Genomic DNA, 20200 nt, shown 5'->3' on the forward strand with positions numbered 1-20200 from the left:
AATACAATCAGTCCTTTATTTCTTCTAGAATGCAAAGTAAGTGGTTCATATGCACTATAGTTAGGATTTACTAACAGCTTGCGGCAGAGCAAACCCTCTTTTATTGTTAAAAAAGTGTCAGGATTTACTAAAGACACGCAGTGAAAAAAATTTGCTAAAAGGGTGTGGACAGGGTTATTTTTGAGGCTGATCTTATTGCGTATGCATTTGTAGGAGTTTCCATTTCAGATGCAAAATTTATGGGAGGAGAGTATTTAAATGAATCATGCAGGGGGATTTACTAAGGTTTCCTCTAGTGTGTGTGTGTGTGGGCGTACGTGTGTGAATGAGACTATTATCTTTAAGACATTATTATTATTATTATTATTACTTTGGTTGTTTTTTTTTTGTTAGAGACTTGTGCCCTGTGTGTTGTAATTTGTCCGGAATGTGTCTAAATAGTTTGTTCTGTTTGTCTTGTCTATTGTATCTTGTCTTGTGTGTTAAAAAGAAAAGAAAGAAAAGAGTGTTGTAGGTATAAAGTGAAGGGGAATGTGCACTGAGGTGGTGGTTATTTCATGCGTTTTTTTTTTTTTTTCTCCCCTATTGCATAGAGGATATTGCTTAATACTGGGATGGACTTGGATGTAAACCAGGTGCCCAGGTTGTTTGTCTCTATTTTTCTTTGTACTTGCAAAATAAAAAAACAATTAAAAAAAAACAATAATTTTTTTTTTTTTTTTTTAAAGGTTTCCTCTAGTCAATTTACTGGAATTTGCTCCGTTATTTAATGCATGTCTTAAACCAGATGCTAATTTGTGCTGCTCTTGGTAGATTGTGTTGGTCATTATGGAAATGATCCGGCTGTGTCTGTGTTTTTTAATTTGCACATCTTCAATAGCTCACACGGAGTTGCGCTTTCACACTAATGTGCCCTGTTTAGTAAATCACTTGGTTTGCACAAAAGGTTTGCATTGTGAAAGAACTAAAATGCAATATATATACACTCATTGACTACATTTACATGTGCACAATTAATGTAATTACTGTGATTATTTCATCAGTAAGGACATAATCACGGTATGTTTACATGACATTAGCAAACCTCACTCCCATTTACATGCAATTTTCATTACTCATTATTCATTAAGAATTCTGGTTATTTTTTACTGCCATTATTCACATACCTTAATGCACAGCACAAATGATGAAGTCACATACAGCAGGTGTGTTACTGGCTACTGTTTGAATCTTCTTGCATAAAATACAAAACACATTTCTGTGGACATATTGGATTTTCTCTCTGACACGTCTAAAATGTCTTCATTTTTATCTTTCAACCATTAACGTGCTGCATTATATTCATGCAGTGCAAAGTTGTCAACATGAACTCAGTTTCTTTCCAAAAAATGTGATGCCTCCTTTATCACCATGTTTATGAATCTGCGTATCACTGCAGGAGCCTGACACGTCATCCGTGTATGTCACAAGCACATGCACACATGGTCAGAGTGGGAAAGATGCGACTAAAGTTTTTACATGCCTGTTTATTGCGATTAAAATCGACATACACCACATATTTTACTACGATTATGGTTGCTCTGATTATGAGCTCAAGCACATCAATTTGATCAAAGTATTGTATTTTCATGATTGAATTATTAAGGTGCATGTCAACAAAGTTATTACGCATACAGCAAAATATAGACCGGCTGTCTCAATGATGTCATCCTCAGTTTTCATTCAAATGACTGCATTCATTGCGTTTAAAATGAATTGACTTTAGTGGTTTAAGTCAAGCGTGAAAAAAAATGGATTTGGCAGCATTAATCTGAAAAACTTTAAGTTTCCACTTTTTAAATGGTGCTTGTCACTGACTTTATTAGACTGCTATTATTAGCTACAGAGCATCATATAATTCCTCTCTTAGAACATAGAATGGTGATTTTACCTCCTTTATACCTTTAAATAACTAAACAGCTATTTCAGCTTGCTCTGCAAGTCAAAATTGCTTTAGCATCTGAGGTTTTTAATATAAAAAGCTGCTATAATTGGCTTTTGCTTTAGAATAATGCTATCTCAAAACATGTATGATACTGTTTCCAAAGGCAAAATTAGCCATTAAAGTTCATTTGGGATCTCATTTTCACTTGACACAGTGAGCACTTAACACAAGGCTATTCGAGATGCAAGTACCAAAAATCACTTACCTCTATTAATAGCGTTATATTAGAATTACTTTATTTAGCAGAGAATCGCTCCTGACACATTATGGCTGGAATTATTAAAAAAATAAAATAAATGAATAATGCATCTAAAACATTACAGCTACATCAGCTCTTGATGCCTAATTTTGAGGTGAACATCTGAATAACTTCCCTGCAGGGAAGTCAATATAAAATGGTGGCTCATTTAAAATACAGAAAAGGCAGCTCCATGCCAACCAGGTGCTGTGCTGTCAGCATGAACAACAACAGCCATTTATTAAAGGGCTTTGGGTAGCTTGCTCCTGTCTACTAACCACAGAGATCCTTGTATTATGTCAAAGGCGAGTTTTGTCGCCTGAGTCAGAAAGGAAAAAATAAAGGGTGTGAAAAAATACATCTAAATACAAATCTGGAAATTCCATATGGCTTTGATAAGAGGAAGAGCAACGGGCTGTCTATCACAGGACACCTTCATACATGAGGTCATATTGCAACAGCGCAAAAGTAGGCAAATGTTCTTAAGTTGCCAAAACAGTTTAGTGTTCAAATCTTATTTTTCTTTTAAATAAGAGCAAAAAATAAAAAAATAAAAAAATCACAACAATGTGGTTATTTTATACACACACACACACACATTAAACAACATACAGACTAAAACAGATTTAGTCTCAGAAAACAGTATTTGGAATCATAAATAACAGTTTAAAATGTAAATCACAGTTAATCACTGCATTCGATGCAATATCAAACCAAGTTCCACAAACAACTAGCCCTTTTTGTCAGGTTTGAGGTAGCCTAGGCTAAAGAATGAGGCAATGACAAGAATGCAGATATGATATGGGCTTTTTATTCATCAGACAAACTAAAAAACTAAAAAATACCATGTGAGGGAATGATTGGCTGGACTAAGCAAGGTAGTGATGTTACATTTGACACTGAAGCTTCAAAGCGCGTATCGAGTAGGCCTACGCAGCGAAATTTCTCATGAAGCTCGTGTCGGAGCGCGTATTGTTTTCAGAGAAACACGTGATCAATGAAAAACGAAGCCTCACTTTCTTTCGTCACGTGAATGCTTCACTTTGCGTGTCGGAATGTTTGAACCCAGACCACTACTCTACTGGTCTTTGGAAGTTTAAGTCCATTTACTAAAAAATTTTTTATATAAATAAGCCTATAGCCTATGTTACATGATCATATATTATGTCACATAAACAGCATAGAAACCATAGAATAATTAGACCAACATTTACTTGCATCAAGCAACTTTTATAATTTGTATCAATATAATTGTTACATTTAATTTATTGCCACACTTTAATATGTGAATTATATTATCAGAAAACTGAATATTTAGCGTTGTCAGGCTTTTATTTGTGCTTAATGTATAAAACAACTGCGCTGCGCACTCATAAACATGGCTGCTATAAATTTGACCTCCCACAAGATGGCGCTGTTTTCGACACTCTTGATGCTTCGTATCTTTTCCCGAAACATTCAGGGAAAACCTCAGTGCTTCATGAGGCTTCATATGCCCATCCCTAAAGCAAGGCAAGGCAAAACAAGACAGGGAACAGCAGGTAAACATGATGCACATACAACAACAATCTGGCACAGGACTGCAAACACAAGGAGAATAAATAGAGAGAGCAAACAAAGCAGGTAACGAGGAAGCACAGGTGGGGCAAATTAACCAATAATCAGATAACAAGAAGGGAGGGGTTAGACAATAGAGAGGAAAGCACATGGCACATAGAAACAAACATGACAAGCCAACGCTATCTCACAACTAATTCGTACAAATTCGTACGGGTGAATTCGTACGATTTGTCTAAACCCCAGTGATGGGTAGGTTTATGGACGGGATCAGGATAAGGTCATTCGTACGAATTCATTTGAATTGGTCAACTGCGATTTAGCAAAAATCGTAAGAATTCGTAGAGGTCAAATGAATTTGTACGAATTAGCCACCTCGTAAAACACGTACACTCTGAAAAAATGCTGGGTTGTTTTAACCCAAATTTCGGTCAAATATGGACAAACCCAGCCATTAGATTACATTTCTAAATTACATTTTTAACCCAATGTTTGAGGTTGTCCATATTTTACCCAAAATTGGGTTAAAACAACCCATAATTTTTTTAAGTATACGAACTGCCGTGAGATTGGTTTGGACAAGCCATGTGCTCACCAAACATGACAAAACACTTTTCCTTTTCTCAGACCCTTTTTAGTATTCATTTTGAGCAGTATCTACTTTTAACATTTGAAACACAACAAATGTAATTATCACAAAAGATTTAGTGAAAAGTGTTTTGTCCCACTTGGTTTGATGTTTTGGTTATTCAGGAAAGACATGTATAGGTGTAATGTATAGTGTACCAGTCAGATGATGTCAGCTGTTTGGTAGATGAATGGAAATTAGCAACTCAAGAACCTTAACAGTTGGCTGAATAATTGTCCTTCTACAAGAAAACCCTTTTCACTATATCAGCTTTATGTCATTTGCTGGCTACTCTCCGCATCCCCATGTCATTGCCCCCCAGCTTTTCAACTTCATGAATTATTCAAAATCATAGAAGTAAACAAAGTGATAAAACAAGGGGAAAGACCCTTGCTAGTGGCAGATGCATGGCAGGATCAGGATGGAGGCTGGAGGCTCTGTGTTATTTAAACATGCAGACATAAATATGCACTCATGAATATTAAAGCACATGTATACATCCCCCAGAGACAGGAAGTCCTATCATCTTATTTTAGCGCCACATTTTTCAACTCCAGTTTATACTGTATAGTTGTTTGTTTTGCCCCATAGCAATGATGTATAAATTATTGTGGCACTAGATCTTCATTGAAAAAATTAAATGATGGTGTGGATACAAAGAATGCAGACACAAAGTAGGCTATCTCTTTTCCATATAGATGTAACACAGCTCAGTACCATTTCTTTGAAATACGAGGAAAGTGGAACTTTTCTCTATAACAGAAAAACAGGTCACGAGAAGTGTTTAAGATTTACATTTCGCTTCAATTTTTGTATACGTATAAAGTCCCCCACAAAGTCCTCGTCTTGTGCAAGACACGCCTCAATAGATCGTGATACAAAAAATGACCTTCAGAAGTTATTTTTTTTAAACGCTGACCCCTGTGAAAGTTACTGTATAATTTGTGCACTGATTTAAATACTAATACTCTAATGACAGTTAGTTGACATGTAGTTGCAAAGTTACTTATAGTTAGTAGAATGTCTAAAGTGGACTATCGAAATAAAGTGTCACCATAAAGTGAAAAAAGTGGTTTAAAAAGAAGCAAAGCAGCATCATGTCTGAAATGTCTCAAACACAGAAAAGCCGAGTGATAAACAGTGAAACATAGCAGTGCTGTTATAAAAAATATCTGTACTCCTGAATGCTATATCACTGGTGTGTACTAAGTTATAGCAATCCAATTTCAGTCAAGTGTTTTACAGATAAATCATGCCATTTTTTTGAAAAATCAGGACTGCAGGTTAGACTGTAATATGCTTTCAGCTATTTATGGGGCTTTGGATTGCAGCTCTCTTCTATTGTTCTTCACAGGACTTGCTGAAACAGAACGAAAAGGTCAGAAAGGTACTGTAAGCCCTGTGTTATGTATGTATAATACACACAGTCAGAAGCTCACTCTGAAAAGCAATTTCTGGACTGAAGCAGTCTTACAATCTTTTTCTCCTAATTGACCCACTTAAAGCTGGCAAATGATTTTCATTGGGAAATTTCCACTTCAAGAGTTCTATAATTAGCATTCCTTATAGGCCTAATAAAAATTTTTAAGTGCTAATTGCACTCCTGTTTCCCGGCTCTAGCAGTTAGTCTCAGACTATGAACTCTAGATGTGAAAACACCCTCTGGTGTGAGCACATTTCAGAAGAAATTCACACTTCATACATGTGTCTCTTTGTCAATAAAAAAAAAGAAATCCACTGGTCAATTGAAAATTCAGGTAAAGTGTGTATTGTCAACGGTTTTGATTCAACATCTCTTGATGTGCTGTTCTCAATTTATCAGCTATAAATAAGAACAATCACCATTTAAATCTGAACAGAATTGTAATCCATGCTTTTAAATTAAATTAACTTAAACCTATGATCTGTTTCCGCCATGACTTCTGACTTTCAGAATATAATGATTGTACTATTGGTTTTATAATTGTGTCATATTCAGTTGAGTTGTGTAAACTGGGGCATCTCTTTCTGATTTCTGAGTGGCTTTTTAAATAAATTTTCCATTGTTCCTCACAACAAACAGGTGCTTTTAATGGCATAGCTTTAATTTTTGGCCCCGTATTTCGGCTGTCTGAAAATTCATTCTTTAACCCTCTAAAGGATCCAGTACTTTTACAAATTCGGGGATTTTTTTTATAACTTAATCAAGGAAATAAAAAGGCTAGTGTGTGCTAATCTGCAATGCAAGTTTCCAGATAAAAAACAGTTCTAGCGCACAGTTCTTAGACACATGTTTTGAAGCAACTCTTCATTATGATATGCATAAACAACTCAAAAGCTTGAGAGAGGCTGAGTGAATACTTTAATTCTGAAAGCACTTTATTACTTAAAGCTGCAGTGTGTAATTTCTGAGCCACCATGGAATTTAGTCTTTTCAAATAGGTTTCTGAACACTCTTTAAACCTCTCCTTATCCCTGTCTAGGATAGAAGGAATTTTAACTATTGATTTTGAATTGAATTAGGAATGCCTTTTAAATTCCAGTTCAATTCCTTACTTTGAATTGAGGTAGCAAACACAACAGAGAATTGCAATTATGATTTTAATGGATAAGGAAGTAGAATTAAAATGAATTGAAAATCAAAGAATTCATATAATGGAAGTTTGTATGGATGGATGGATGGATGGATGGGTAGGTGGATGGATGGATGGATGAATGGATGGATGGATGTGCATTTTTATTTCATTTCCAGTCACACCGGTAGATATCACATTGTAAATGCTATCATATTGCATAACATATGGGAAAGGTGAAGTGCTGGAATTGCACTGTTTTGAATACTGCTTATTGTGTTGTGTACATTTGTGCTCTATTGTGTAATTACAGTGCTGGCTGTCATGAGCAGGGGTTGAGTGATTAGTTTCTCCACCAAAAGCATTACTAAGGCCATCCAAATCGAGTGCGGGATGCTAGGGCTTTTTCATATCAAATGCTTCGAAATGCTTCTAATTCAGTCAGTATCAGTGCAACATTACCATCTCTACTTGGTACATGTTATAAAGCAATATGGATGCAGCTGCAAAAAAAAAAAAAGCAGACTGGTATGTTACTTAAAACATCAACATACAATCATTTCATTCCTGATCATAGCCTCATAAATACACTCACTATGGCAGCATAAAGCAGCAGGGCAAAAATTGCTTTAGTGCCCACTATACTTGCAAGGGCATGTGATTGATTGCATTAACTGGCATTAATCTTTAATCTATTCCCCTAGATATAAAAGATGAACCTAGATTCTTGTCAAGGCTTGTGGCTGATATATTTTGTATTATTTTGTGTAATAATTCAAAATGTGTTCTATTCAAGCACAACACTCCAGTGACACACGAATTGTCAGGACTGTATCAATAGTCAAATTCTGGCCAACACCAATAAACTGAAATCATGTTCAGATTATGACCATATTAAAAATCTATCTATCTATCCATCTATCCATCCATCCATCCACCCATCCATCCATCCATCCATCCATCCATCCATTCATTCATTACCAATTTAAGATTAACTGAAAGTGAGTGATGATGGAAAAGGTAATCTAAATTTAGAAATAAGGCAAAAGCACAATTAAATATCCAATATCTGACAATACATCCACTACCATTCAAAGGTTTGGGTAGTTTTTTCAATGTTTTTGAAAGAAGGCTGCATTTATTTGATCAACATACAGTAAAAACAGCAATATTGAAAAATTTCAATACAAAATAATGGTAATATCACGATAATAGCAGTAATATTTTTTATTTGAATATAGGTTTAATTATATTTCATTTATTCCTGTGATGCCAAAGCTGAATTTTCAGCATCATTTCTCCAGTCTGCAGTGTCACATGATTCTTCAGAAATCATTCTAATATGCTGATTTGGTGCGTAAGAAACATTTTTTATTATTATCTATGTTGAAAACAGTGCGTGATATTTTAGTGGAAACCGTGATATATTTTTTTCAGGAATCTTTGACGAATAGAAAAGAAAAAAAACAGCCTTTATTTGAAATAGAAAACTTTTGTAACATTGCAAATGTCTACTGTCACTTTTGATTAATTTAATCCATCCTTGCTGAAGAAAAATTTATAATTTCTTTAATAAAAACGTACTTTTGAACGGGAGTGCATCAAGTATAAAACCAGCTTTTATACAGTATCAATATATTGGGCATCCCTAATTCCATCCACATCACGTCAACCAAAAGGGAAAACAGGCTGCTTTCTAAAAACTCCAGAAAAGTTCTGTCCTTGACAACATGGACATAGTTTCACACTGTGCTTAAAACCCCAAAATAAAGCAACATCCTGACACATCTTATCAGCTTGAGGATATCTTCTAGCCTGACCGCAACTGGGAGCTCAGTCTTGGCTCTCCTGGAGAGCACAGTAAATGACACAGTAAATGAGTTTGGATGACATTGACTGACAGTGTCATCTCCTGAGAAGTGCCCTGTGGTTTCTCCACGACAGACCTGTAAATACATTCCATACCTTCTCCTCCTCCTTTCTGTCAAATAGGGGAGATACCTGCTATGGATAGGTCATTAATGACCCAACTGCCAGCCCCCAGCTCCCCCTTCAATTGTCACTTTGAATCCAATTTCGCCAATATTCACTGGAAACTGAACAAACCCAGCTGGATCCCCTGTCCATCAAAAGCAGCTGCTGTTTGTTGGCTCTGTAACATCAAAACAATAGAGCAGATTCTATTTACATCATCATCTGAGGGCGCACATACTGTATATGCATTTACATATATGATCCATATATATATATATATGATTCAGTTCTCTGAACTTTCACTGCTCTGCTGTTCATTTTAGTATGACAACACAGGAAGAGTAGATGCATGTGAAAGATGTTAGAAATGCTTATAAAGAATGAATGTATAGCTGTCACATGATCAGCAAATTAGCATTTAGTGTGATGCTTATTGATCACGGAATCTGTCGACGGCATGATTTACATTAACGACAACGTTCAAAAACAACATGCAAAAATAACCCATAAAATTACAAGCTTGCTATTTTGACATCAATTACAATCTGTATATCTAGGCCTATCCGTAGTGTGGGAGGATTTGGAAAACAAAACAAGACACAAAAAAATCTCTGCATGACAGGGAAAAGCAATAAAACTCTTGTCTCTTCTGAGAAACATGAATTATTTACACCGCCCCTTGTTTGGTCTTTCTGTCAGAAAAATACAATAACAGATAAGGAATATTGTTCACTTGAGGGACACAAGGTAGAGATCATGTACTTTAACTTTTAACTTTATATGAAAAACATTATACGATATCATGTATATCAAATATATCATGGGTGACATGTCCGGTGAGTATACTGGCCATGCAAGAACTGGGATGTTCCAGCAATTGTGTACAGATCCTTGCAACATCTGGGGCCGTGCATTATCATGCTGCAACATGACGTGATGGTCGTGGATAAATGGCACAACAATGGGCCTCGGGATCTCATCACGGTATCTCTGTGCATTCAAAATGCCATCAATAAAATGCATCTGTGTTCGTTGTGCATAACATACGCCTGCCCAGACCATAACCCCACCGCCACCATGGGCCACTCGATCCACACAACACATTCTCATCCCAAGGCGTCATCTAACTGACACTTTTGACCATGCGTCAACATGCCGACGCACATGGTACCCTTTAAGCGTCAATATGAGACGCTCATCCTCGGGCGTCATCTAACTGACGCTTTTGACCATGCGTCTAAATCCGACGCACATGGCACCCTTTAGCGTCAGTTAGATGACGCTTCCGTTATGGGTAGGTTTAGGTCTGGGGTAGGGTTAGGGTTAGACCACTAGGAGGCGCGTCTCATATTGACGCTTAAGGGGTACCATGTGCGTCGGCATGTTGACGCATGGTCAAAAGCGTCAGTTAGATGACGCCTTGGGATGAGAACGGGCTGATCCACAACGTTGACATCAGCAAACCGCTCACCCACACGACGCCATACACGCTGTCTGCCATCTGCCCTGCACAGTGAAAACCGGGATTCATCCGTGAAGAGAACACCTCTCCAAAGTGCCAGCCGCCATCGAATGTGAGCATTTGCCCACTCAAGTCGGTTACGACGACGAACTGCAGTCAGGTCGAGACCCTGATAAGGACGACGAGCATGCAGATGAGCTTCCCTGAGACGGTTTCTGACAGTTTGTGCAGAAATTCTTTGGTTATGCAAACCAATTGTTGCAGCAGCTGTCCGGGTGGCTGCTCTCAGACAATCTTGGAGGTGAAGATGCTGGATGTGGAGGTCATGGGCTTGTGTGGTTGCACGTGGTCTGCGGTTGTGAGGCCGGTTGGATGTACTGCCAAATTCTCTGAAACGCCTTTGGAGACGGCTTATGGTAGAGAAATGAACATTCAATTCACGGGCCACAGCTCTGGTGGACATTCCTGCAGTCAGCATGAATGAATGTGTTTGGGATGCTCTGGATCGGCGTATTTGACAGCGTGTTCCAGGTCCTGCCAATATCCAGCAGGTTCGCACAGCCATTGAAGAGGACCAACATTCCACAGGCCACAATCAACAACCTTTTTTTTTTTTTTTTTTGAAAATCTAACAAGAATATTCAAGGACTAACAAGCAACCTTTCAAACAAGATATATCAAAGGTGCAGATGCTGAATCTTTGAGATAAGGACCTCAGGAAAAATGATAAGGAAGGCTTTGTAACTTCATACATCAAACACAGCAAAACCTATACAATCTGAAGAGGTGGTACACATGCATAGTAAAGGCATTAAGTGCCACCCGAGAAAAAGCCACAACAGCACAAAATTATTTATATTGCACACTTTTGTGTGGATATGCCTGAATAACTAAGAATTAATGGTTGAGAGGTTAAAAAGCCACTTACTTTTCACCGTTTGCAACTTTAGCGAGGAGGCTGGGGCGCAGAGGCCGTTGTTCTTGGTCAGATGCACACAGATGTGTCAGAGATAGACAGTGAAAACAAATGAAGAGAAAAAACATGAGAGAGGAAAGAACCGTTGAAATTGCATCTCCAAATGATAAGCTCTGTCGATTTGCACTTAAAAACGGTTTCATGACGGATAAAAGCAAATGAAAAAAGCACACAAGCAAAAAAAAAAAAAAAAAAAAAAAAAGGGGCTCCTGGTTCACACTGATTTTGAAAAACAAACCCAACCAATCTGTATAGCTGTAACAGTACAGCATGCACACTTTTTCTGAAGGGCTAGTTGTAGCTCTAGTTTGATCATCTGCAGGAGAGCAGAACACCATGAGGTCTTTAAGGTGGAATTCTGAAGGGGTTTGACAGCACTGCGCCACCGTGTAACCCTGAATCTTATTATAACACGGTTCAGCCTTGCAAGGACATGGAGGTGTCAGTGTACAGGAAGCACTTGACAGTATCATGGTGTGTGCTTGTGTGGCAGTCGCTCTGTTGAACAGGCTCGTGTAAACAGGCTTGAGATAGACAGCACACAATAATATTTCCCTTCTAGTGTGTATAGATGACACAAGGTAAAGCAAGAAGATTCATTAGAGTTCATTATAATAAAAACATGATACACCTTTGTTTGATCACACAAAGTGGACGTATTTGTAGGAAGCTGTTTTTTTTTGGTTCCAGACTCATTTTTTCTGCCTTCATTAAAATGGGAAACTGTGAGGCATGAAATTACTGCATGAATTATTGTCATTTGTGTAAATATTTGTGCAATATTAATATTCAAAACAGGATGCAGGAGATAAGTTATTTTGATTACTGTGTTTCAATTTTAATTGATTTCTCTCTGCGTGAATGAGCATCACTAGTGCCAGCTTTTATTTTTAGACCTCTGTCCCACACACACTGTCTCAGAGTTCTCACAATCATGTGAGAACAGAGATTATTTACATTTGTACTAATTGCACAAGGCTATTTGTCAAACAATAAAGTCAAACAGTGAAGACCTAAACCAGTCACTCTATACATGGGAATGTTTATCGTGTTACCAGTGTAACAGTGTTTTCATTTACTACTGGCACATTGCCCCATAATATGAGCAAACACTGCCATCTTGTGGGCAATGGGATCAGACTTCTATCTATCTATCTATCTATCTATCTATCTATATCTATCTATCTATCTATCTATCTATCTATCTATCTATCTATCTATCTATCTATCTATCTATCTATCTATCTATCTATCTATCTATCTATCTATCTATCTATCTATCTATGCTTAGGTCAACCATCCATCTATCTGTTTTAAAAACACACACACACACACACACACACACACACACACACACACACACACACACACACACACACACACACACACACACACACACACACACACACATTCCTGATAAAAATAAAAATTCCTGATGGATATTTGATGAACTTCCAAAAAAATATACCCATTGACTCCCATTATAAGGCTTGGAAGAGCCAGAACATTATTTAATATAACTCCGATTGTATTCGTCTGAAAGAAGAATGTCATATACACCTAGGATGGCTTCATGGTGAGTAAATCATTGGCTAATTTTCATTTTTGGGTGAACTATCCCTTTAAGGCTGCCATCTTTGCTTAATCGGCTCAAACATTTTTTGGAACATTTTAAAAATGGAACACTGATACAAAAAAATACACATACTGTATTTTTTCCTAACATTTTTCCCCAGGCAAAATAAAAATACAATTTGATTGTGTACTATACAATCAAATTGTATTTTTATTTTGCCTGGGGAAAAAATGTTAGGCTATTTATTTGGCCAGAGAACATTGCTACTTTTGAATGGCCTTCTACCCGTCTTTGAAATTCATAATAGTGTTGTTAAAGACTCTACCAGCAGGGGCTAAAGGGGTGCTCAAGAGCAATACATAGCTCCTCTTCTTTTTTCTTTTTTTTATAATAATTGGCACTAGACCGAGTAACTTACAAAAACGCGCCAACATGGATACTCAAACCTCGCAAGACTCATTAACGTCACTAAAGGTAAGCAGCAATAACTCTTGTTTTAAAACGTGTCTTAGAATTTTCTCTCACACACAGTTACAATATCCATGAGCAAGTTGCATTTCGTTATTTCAAATTAGTGATGGGCGATACTGCAAATTTCTGTATCGATCCGATACCAAGTAAATACAGGGCCAGTATCGCCGATATCAATACCGATACCGATACTTTTTAAAAGCATGCATTTGAACTTGTATGCACTTTCCTGTGCTAGAGCAGTGTGTCGTGATTTATGAGGTGAATGCATCATTAATATGCTAAATCTGAACACTTTTTCATGACTACTAGGCCTAAATATTTTGTGATTTGTGCTCTCAACTCCCCTTTAATTAGTCAGTGACTTTTATAAAACTACCCTAATTATAGTACAAGCCTACTAGTACTAGCCTACTGTTCAAAAGTTTGGGGTCTGTAAGATTTGTATTTCTCTTAGTAAAAACTGTAATATTACAATTTAACAATTTAACATAGGCTATTTGTTTTCTATGCCATATTAAACTGCAATTTATTAATGTGATCAAAGCTGAATTTTCGGCATCATTACTCCAGTCCTGATGATAATTCATTTTAATATGATGATTTGCTGCTCAGGAAACATTTCTTATTATTATCAATGTTGAAAACAGTTTCATATTTTGTTGGAAACCATGATACATTTTATGCAGAATTATTTGATGAATAAAGTAAAAAAAAAAAAAAAGCATTTATATGAAGTAGATTTTTTTTAACAGTGTAAAACCCTTGACTGTCACTTTTGATCAATTTAATGCATCGATCCTTGTTGAATAAAAATATTAATTTCATAAAAAAGATCTTACTGACGTCAACATTTTAAACCGTTATGTACAGTTTTGGTTTGTTTATTGCAAAATAACTCCCGATTGTTTCTCTGTCATCTAAGCAAGGCTTCGTTTGCCAAACGCACTGGGCCTGTGAGCTCAGCGAAGCACCAGCATCGAACGCTCTCTGTGATTGATTGGTTTCGTCTTGTATACAGATGACTAGGAGAAAAGGTTCTATCCTACACAATTACCCGCTAACATTCGCTTATTTTTCCACTTAGAAGCTTATTTTACGCGCTGAATTGCGTGCTAAATTAATAAAAAATTACTGGTAAAAAAAATACACATTTGGATCGATATTTTTATGTGAGGATCGATCCTTTTCGATACCACGTCAGTATCGAAGTATCGATACTTCAGGATCGATCCGCCCATCACTATTTCAAATGTGATCGCCTAACTTGTTTGGTTGTGACCAGGTAAATTGGGGTGAGCGGTGTGAACATTTAGGCTATTTGGACGGTTCTTAGTAAAAAACAAGGATAATAACTTATCATCATGGTTAGATCAATGCAACTGAGGTTTCTTTCAAATAGACTATTTTTGTACATGTAAAAAGGAAAATTAAGTAGGCTTTATTCACTCACTTCCCCTAATAGATTTAGTAAGAATCTAGTATTAATACAATATCATTGTAAATGGAAGGCTTTTATGAAGACCTAAAGCTGGAAAATGTCGATAGACTAAATGCTTGTAAATGTGCATGTTCATTTGGGTGTCTACACACAGCTGAAAGAGCAACCCAGCTCTGTGACTAGATATGTTTTATAGAATATATGTGTGAGTGTCAGCCTTAAAGCTTGAAAGGAGGGGCTTTTATGAAGGGCTTTATGGAAGGCCAGCATCACTGTGAAGCATCAATCATTCTTTTTGGCCTACAGCATCGTTGGTTTGCCCTTTCTAAAACAACATTCAGTGAGCTTTAAAGTCGAATTTTATTTTTTATTTTTTTTTATCTCAAAAAGACCACACACTTGTGAGCTGGGAAATGCCTACCATCCTGTCTGTCTATACTGTATGTTCATATGTGAGAGCTTGCTGCAAGCAAAGATGCTGAAATTTAAATATGTTAATTTCAGTAGATTCACTGTCCACCTGCAAAAGGTGGGATTTAAACCCACATCTCTTAACTTACTTAATTCCTTTCACCATAACCACTAGATGTCTGAGAACAGGCACCCTTACATTATAGATAAATTTTTGGTGCATAAATCCTTTTAAAAATGCTCAAAGAGGGAAATTAATCCTCAATCCAATGGCACCTCCATTACATAAATGGAAATTAAATGGAAATAGGCAGGGAAATTGTACCTGTTCAAAATGTTGTCAATCAGTTTGTAGAGCAACAAAGTTTTTAAGGCTGTAAAATAACAATGTTGGAAGACTTTGTATAATAGGCATATCCAAAATCAGTTATAACAAAATAAGGCTGGTTTATAAACTTGGTGTCTTTCATTAAAGGGATAGTTCATCCAAAAATGAAAATTATGTCATCATTTACTCACTCTTGTGTTGTTCCAAACCTGTATGAGTTTCTTTCTTCTGCTGAACACAAAAGAAGATATTTTGAAGAATGTTGGTAACCAGATAGTTAACGGCACCCATTGACTTCCATAGTATTTGTTTTTCTTCAACAGATGAAAGAAATTCATACAGGTTAGGAACAACTTGAGGGTAAGTAATGACAAAATCTTTATTTTTGGGTGAACAATCTAAGGAAATACAGGCAATCCATGCTTTGCACCACTAGATGGCAGGCTTTATCTTTACACCAGCTCCTGTTTTAGTTACAGGAGATTTCACTAGAATTGCATTTCACTTCAGTTGAGCGTTTTATAGGCTATAGGCTACTGAAGGGAAAATCTGATTTATCTTAATTTGTTATTGCACTGGCAAGTGAAGTTTAATTTCTGATTACCTTGCAATGGGAGAAATCAACCCAGATTCATCAATTTGCTGGTTGTTATTTAACTATTTCAACTCAGTAAAGATAAATCTGACACATGGGCAATATAATTAGCTTTTGGTCTAGCCCTCGGTCTGGTTTAACTTTCTTCACCCATCTGTTTTTATCACAATGTTGATACTCTGTGTTGCAACTTCAGTCCATCCATTTGAGAGAGTAAATAAGCATAAACTCCTAAAATGACACCATATTAGTTGTGATTTATAGAGAGCAGTTGTCAGCAATACATCCTTTAGATTTGTGTGTGGGTGTGTGATATGTAACATTGTATTACATAGAAAAGATTCATGAAGTGACCTCTGTCATTTATGTACTTAATTTCTATTTTCTGACATATTCCTGTTTCAGTATGAGTCTAACTTACATTTCTTGTGATGTACAAGGGGGATAAACACAATGCCTTTTGTGTAAAACACTCAGTGACACAAAATACAACGTCAGCGCTTTTCGATGAAGGTAGGAGGAGCACAATGTTTGCTTCTGCTCCTGCAAAGCGTGCGCGGTAAGGGGGTTTGGACCTCTGCTGTTGTGGTTTTGGCAACTTTGTGGTCCAGCAATCAAAAGTGCTCATGTTCTCTGAACGTTAGGTTGATTTTCACTTCTGTGGTTTTAAAAAAAATACGATAACTGATTATTATTCTGTTCTGTTTATAGTAAAAATAATCTTTTCCTTTTTTTCTCTTTTTTTTGTAGGTAAATTTTTTCTCAGTTGGGTCTTTCTGGGCTGGCTTACAGTTTGGATAGAAATATGAATGTGTGCATGTAGGGATCAGGCCATTTGAATGGAGATTTCTCAGTGGAATGTATAATTAGACAGAGGCCTGTAAAGGGAGAAAGGTAGGCATCTCTCCAGCCCTTAGTCTACCAGCTTAAAAAATACATTCATAACTTCATCCAATACACAGTAGCTAGCTGGTACATTTCACATATGAGTAGGCCTATATGAGTTCAGTTTTTTGAAAGATGATTTTAAAATAAAACATATTATTAGTTAAGCAACAATATCAGTGTTGCTTTTTCGGCCGGACATTCGATTAGATGCATCGTGTGAGATTTATCTGTGACTTCTCTATAATATTCTGCTGCTTTGCAGAGTAAAAGAGCTGCATTTTGTGTTTTAGATTGCTTAATATCTCTGCAAAATGCATGACTTCAAAGAAAGTTTGACTTGGCCGCCTCACATCCTTCCGTATAAGCTTAAATCTCACAGTCGGGTTCGTGCCTGACGCAAATCTGAGGCAGAGCAGGCAGCCAGAGCAGACGAATAAAACCGACTAATGAATTGACATTCGAGACTCATGATAATATGATAAAACACACTGGAGACCTGTGGCTTTTACTAAACCAGTCTGCACAAGTCCGAACCAAAAGAAGCACTGCTTGGTTTTAATCTGTCTCATTCATTTTCAGTGGATGTCTCAATAAAGCATTAATGCTCAAAGTGTGGCTTGTGGAAAAAGCTCTTACGGGAAAAAGGAGCTATTCTTTTCGTTGCCCTTGACAAGTGAACAATAGAGGCGGTATTGTAGAGAGAAGGTCGGGTTGTGTAGCAGGTAGTGTCTGTGGCAGGTAACTTGGGCAAAGCATGGGGCTTTTGTCTGCGTCTGGCTCTCTGGTTGGACTCTCATGGCACTCCGTACCCCCTACCCCCTACAGCAGTGACCGGATTCATCCTATTAGAATGCAGCGCTCATTCGCTGCCTCTGCTCACTGGTGGAGAGAGGGGGCTGTGGAAGAGAGATGAACGATTTTAGCTGGGAGAATGCCAAGCAGAACTCAGTCTTTTCTGGTCTTTGGATTCTAGTGGTTCAAGGATAAGATTTTGTTTACAGCTGAGGCTGATTTCTAAAGAGCAGGCCAATATAATACTATATTTCAATAAAAATAATGAATAGAAAAATGTTACAAAATTATCTATTTATAATGCCTTGTAATACATATATTAAATCATATTTATTTATAAAATGTTATTTACTAATTTTCACAATATTTACAAAATGAACAGGAAAAAAAATTATTTGAACATAAAAAAAGTGTAGTATTTATAGTAAAATTACCACTTCTGTTAATCCTCTGATTAAAAGCTAATATAAAGTGCAGGTCAGTATAAAATGCTAAATTTAAATAAAATGAATGAATAAAAGTACCATTTGTTTTATATTTGTTTATTTAAAAATGGTAGGTGGATCCTGTTGTAGAGCAAGAAAATCCATGTCCAGGCACTCACATAATTAGAAAGGTAAAAAGCCTTACCTTTCTTACTAAGTGAGTGCTTGGACGCAGATTTTCTTGCTCTACAACAAGATCTACCATTTTTTATATTTCGTTCCCCTTCTGGGAGCACCTATAGTTTTGTTTGAGAGTACCAGATGCACCCCTGGTTGAGATATTTTATCTGATTTATTTATTTATTATTTTGCACAATATTTAACAGGAAACATGTTTCCTTTAAAGGTACAATATGAAAGAATTTTGTAATAAAATATCCAAAAATTACTTGCACAGTGTGACTGTGATATATGTCCTGCAGTTGTGTACTTACAATATCCCAAAAGTCTCCAAAGATTTTTTATTTCAGAGAAATTCCAATTTTAAATAAGTGGTCGTCCCGGAAAAAAATGTCGCCTGTCAATGACGCAATATCCGCGCTATCCTCTGCTTCTGTTCATACTGCCATAGCCATGACGTAACCATGGCGACAGACGTGGACAACTGCGTAGTGCGTAACGTTTAGCGGCACGCAGTTCTTGTTTCTTTCAAACATAGACCATGGCAAGCAGACTTTGGGACAAACAAGGAGAACTAAAATGAGGATCAATATCAGCGTGCCGTTTTTGAGATGCCGAGAGCTCCACGTCCGCGACTAACTTGGACTTGACAGAGCTTCACGAGTCACGACTTGACAGCTTTATTAGACAGGTGAGCAAATGTACATAAAACAAATCAATGTTATATAACGTTAGCTCAACATGATGAAATGTTAGAATATGGTCAGTATGTTATTCTAATGTTGATCTAGCTTACTGCTAGTTTCGTATAGCAAACGAACTAACACGTAACATTATAACTTTCAACACACATTTAAATGCCGTTTGTGATAGTGTAACTGTAACATTAGACCAAGTGAAGCAGCGCTGCGTTACCTCACAAGTTTAATTCGTCTAATAAACTGACCTGTGTGAGTAAAATCCAGCACTTGTGGGTAGTTCGGTAGAATTAAATGTCCTTATTCCTTTATATCCGCGGGACTCGCGTGTGATATCTGTCTCTCTAGCAATCGCGACCTGCTTCATACCACTGTAATGTTAAAAAACATGAATGTTTGCCCTCATCCATAAACCTTATTAGATCCATCAGCTTGACATCAAGTCCCATCATTCAGCTCATCACTGCGTCATCAACCTACACCTTTGTTATTGTTGGAAACTGCGCACTCTTGTGGCGAAAAAATCTTACATATTGTGCCTTTAACATTTAAAAAAGTGCATTATTCACTGTTAAATAAGCACTTCTGTTAACCGTTCCGTCTGGAAAGGCTGTTGCTGAATTCTAAAGAGCAGGCCAATATCATGCTGAATTAGAATTAAAAAAAAATATTTAGAATGATATTTTAAATTTTTACAACAAATATTATTTCATGTTATATAACATGCATTTAAATAATATTCATTAATAAATATTGTTTCATATTTTACACATTTACAAAATTAACAGAAAAATGTTTCTTTTAAGATTGTACTCAAAAACTTGCACATTATTAATTGTAAAATGAATACTTTTGTTATAGGGGTAGATTAGCCATAATTTACTCATGTCATCATTTACTCACCCGCAAGTTTTTTCTTTCTTCTGCTGAACACAAAATTTGAAGACCAAACAGTTGATGGGCCCCATTGACTTCCCATAGTAGTTTTTTACGTCAATGCGGCCCATCACCTGTTCCATATTCT

Source organism: Rhinichthys klamathensis, unplaced genomic scaffold, assembly GCF_029890125.1.
Source record: "Rhinichthys klamathensis goyatoka isolate OS25496 unplaced genomic scaffold, OSU_Roscu_1.1 h1tg000311l_1, whole genome shotgun sequence".
Classification (NCBI taxonomy): Eukaryota; Metazoa; Chordata; class Actinopteri; order Cypriniformes; family Leuciscidae; genus Rhinichthys; species Rhinichthys klamathensis.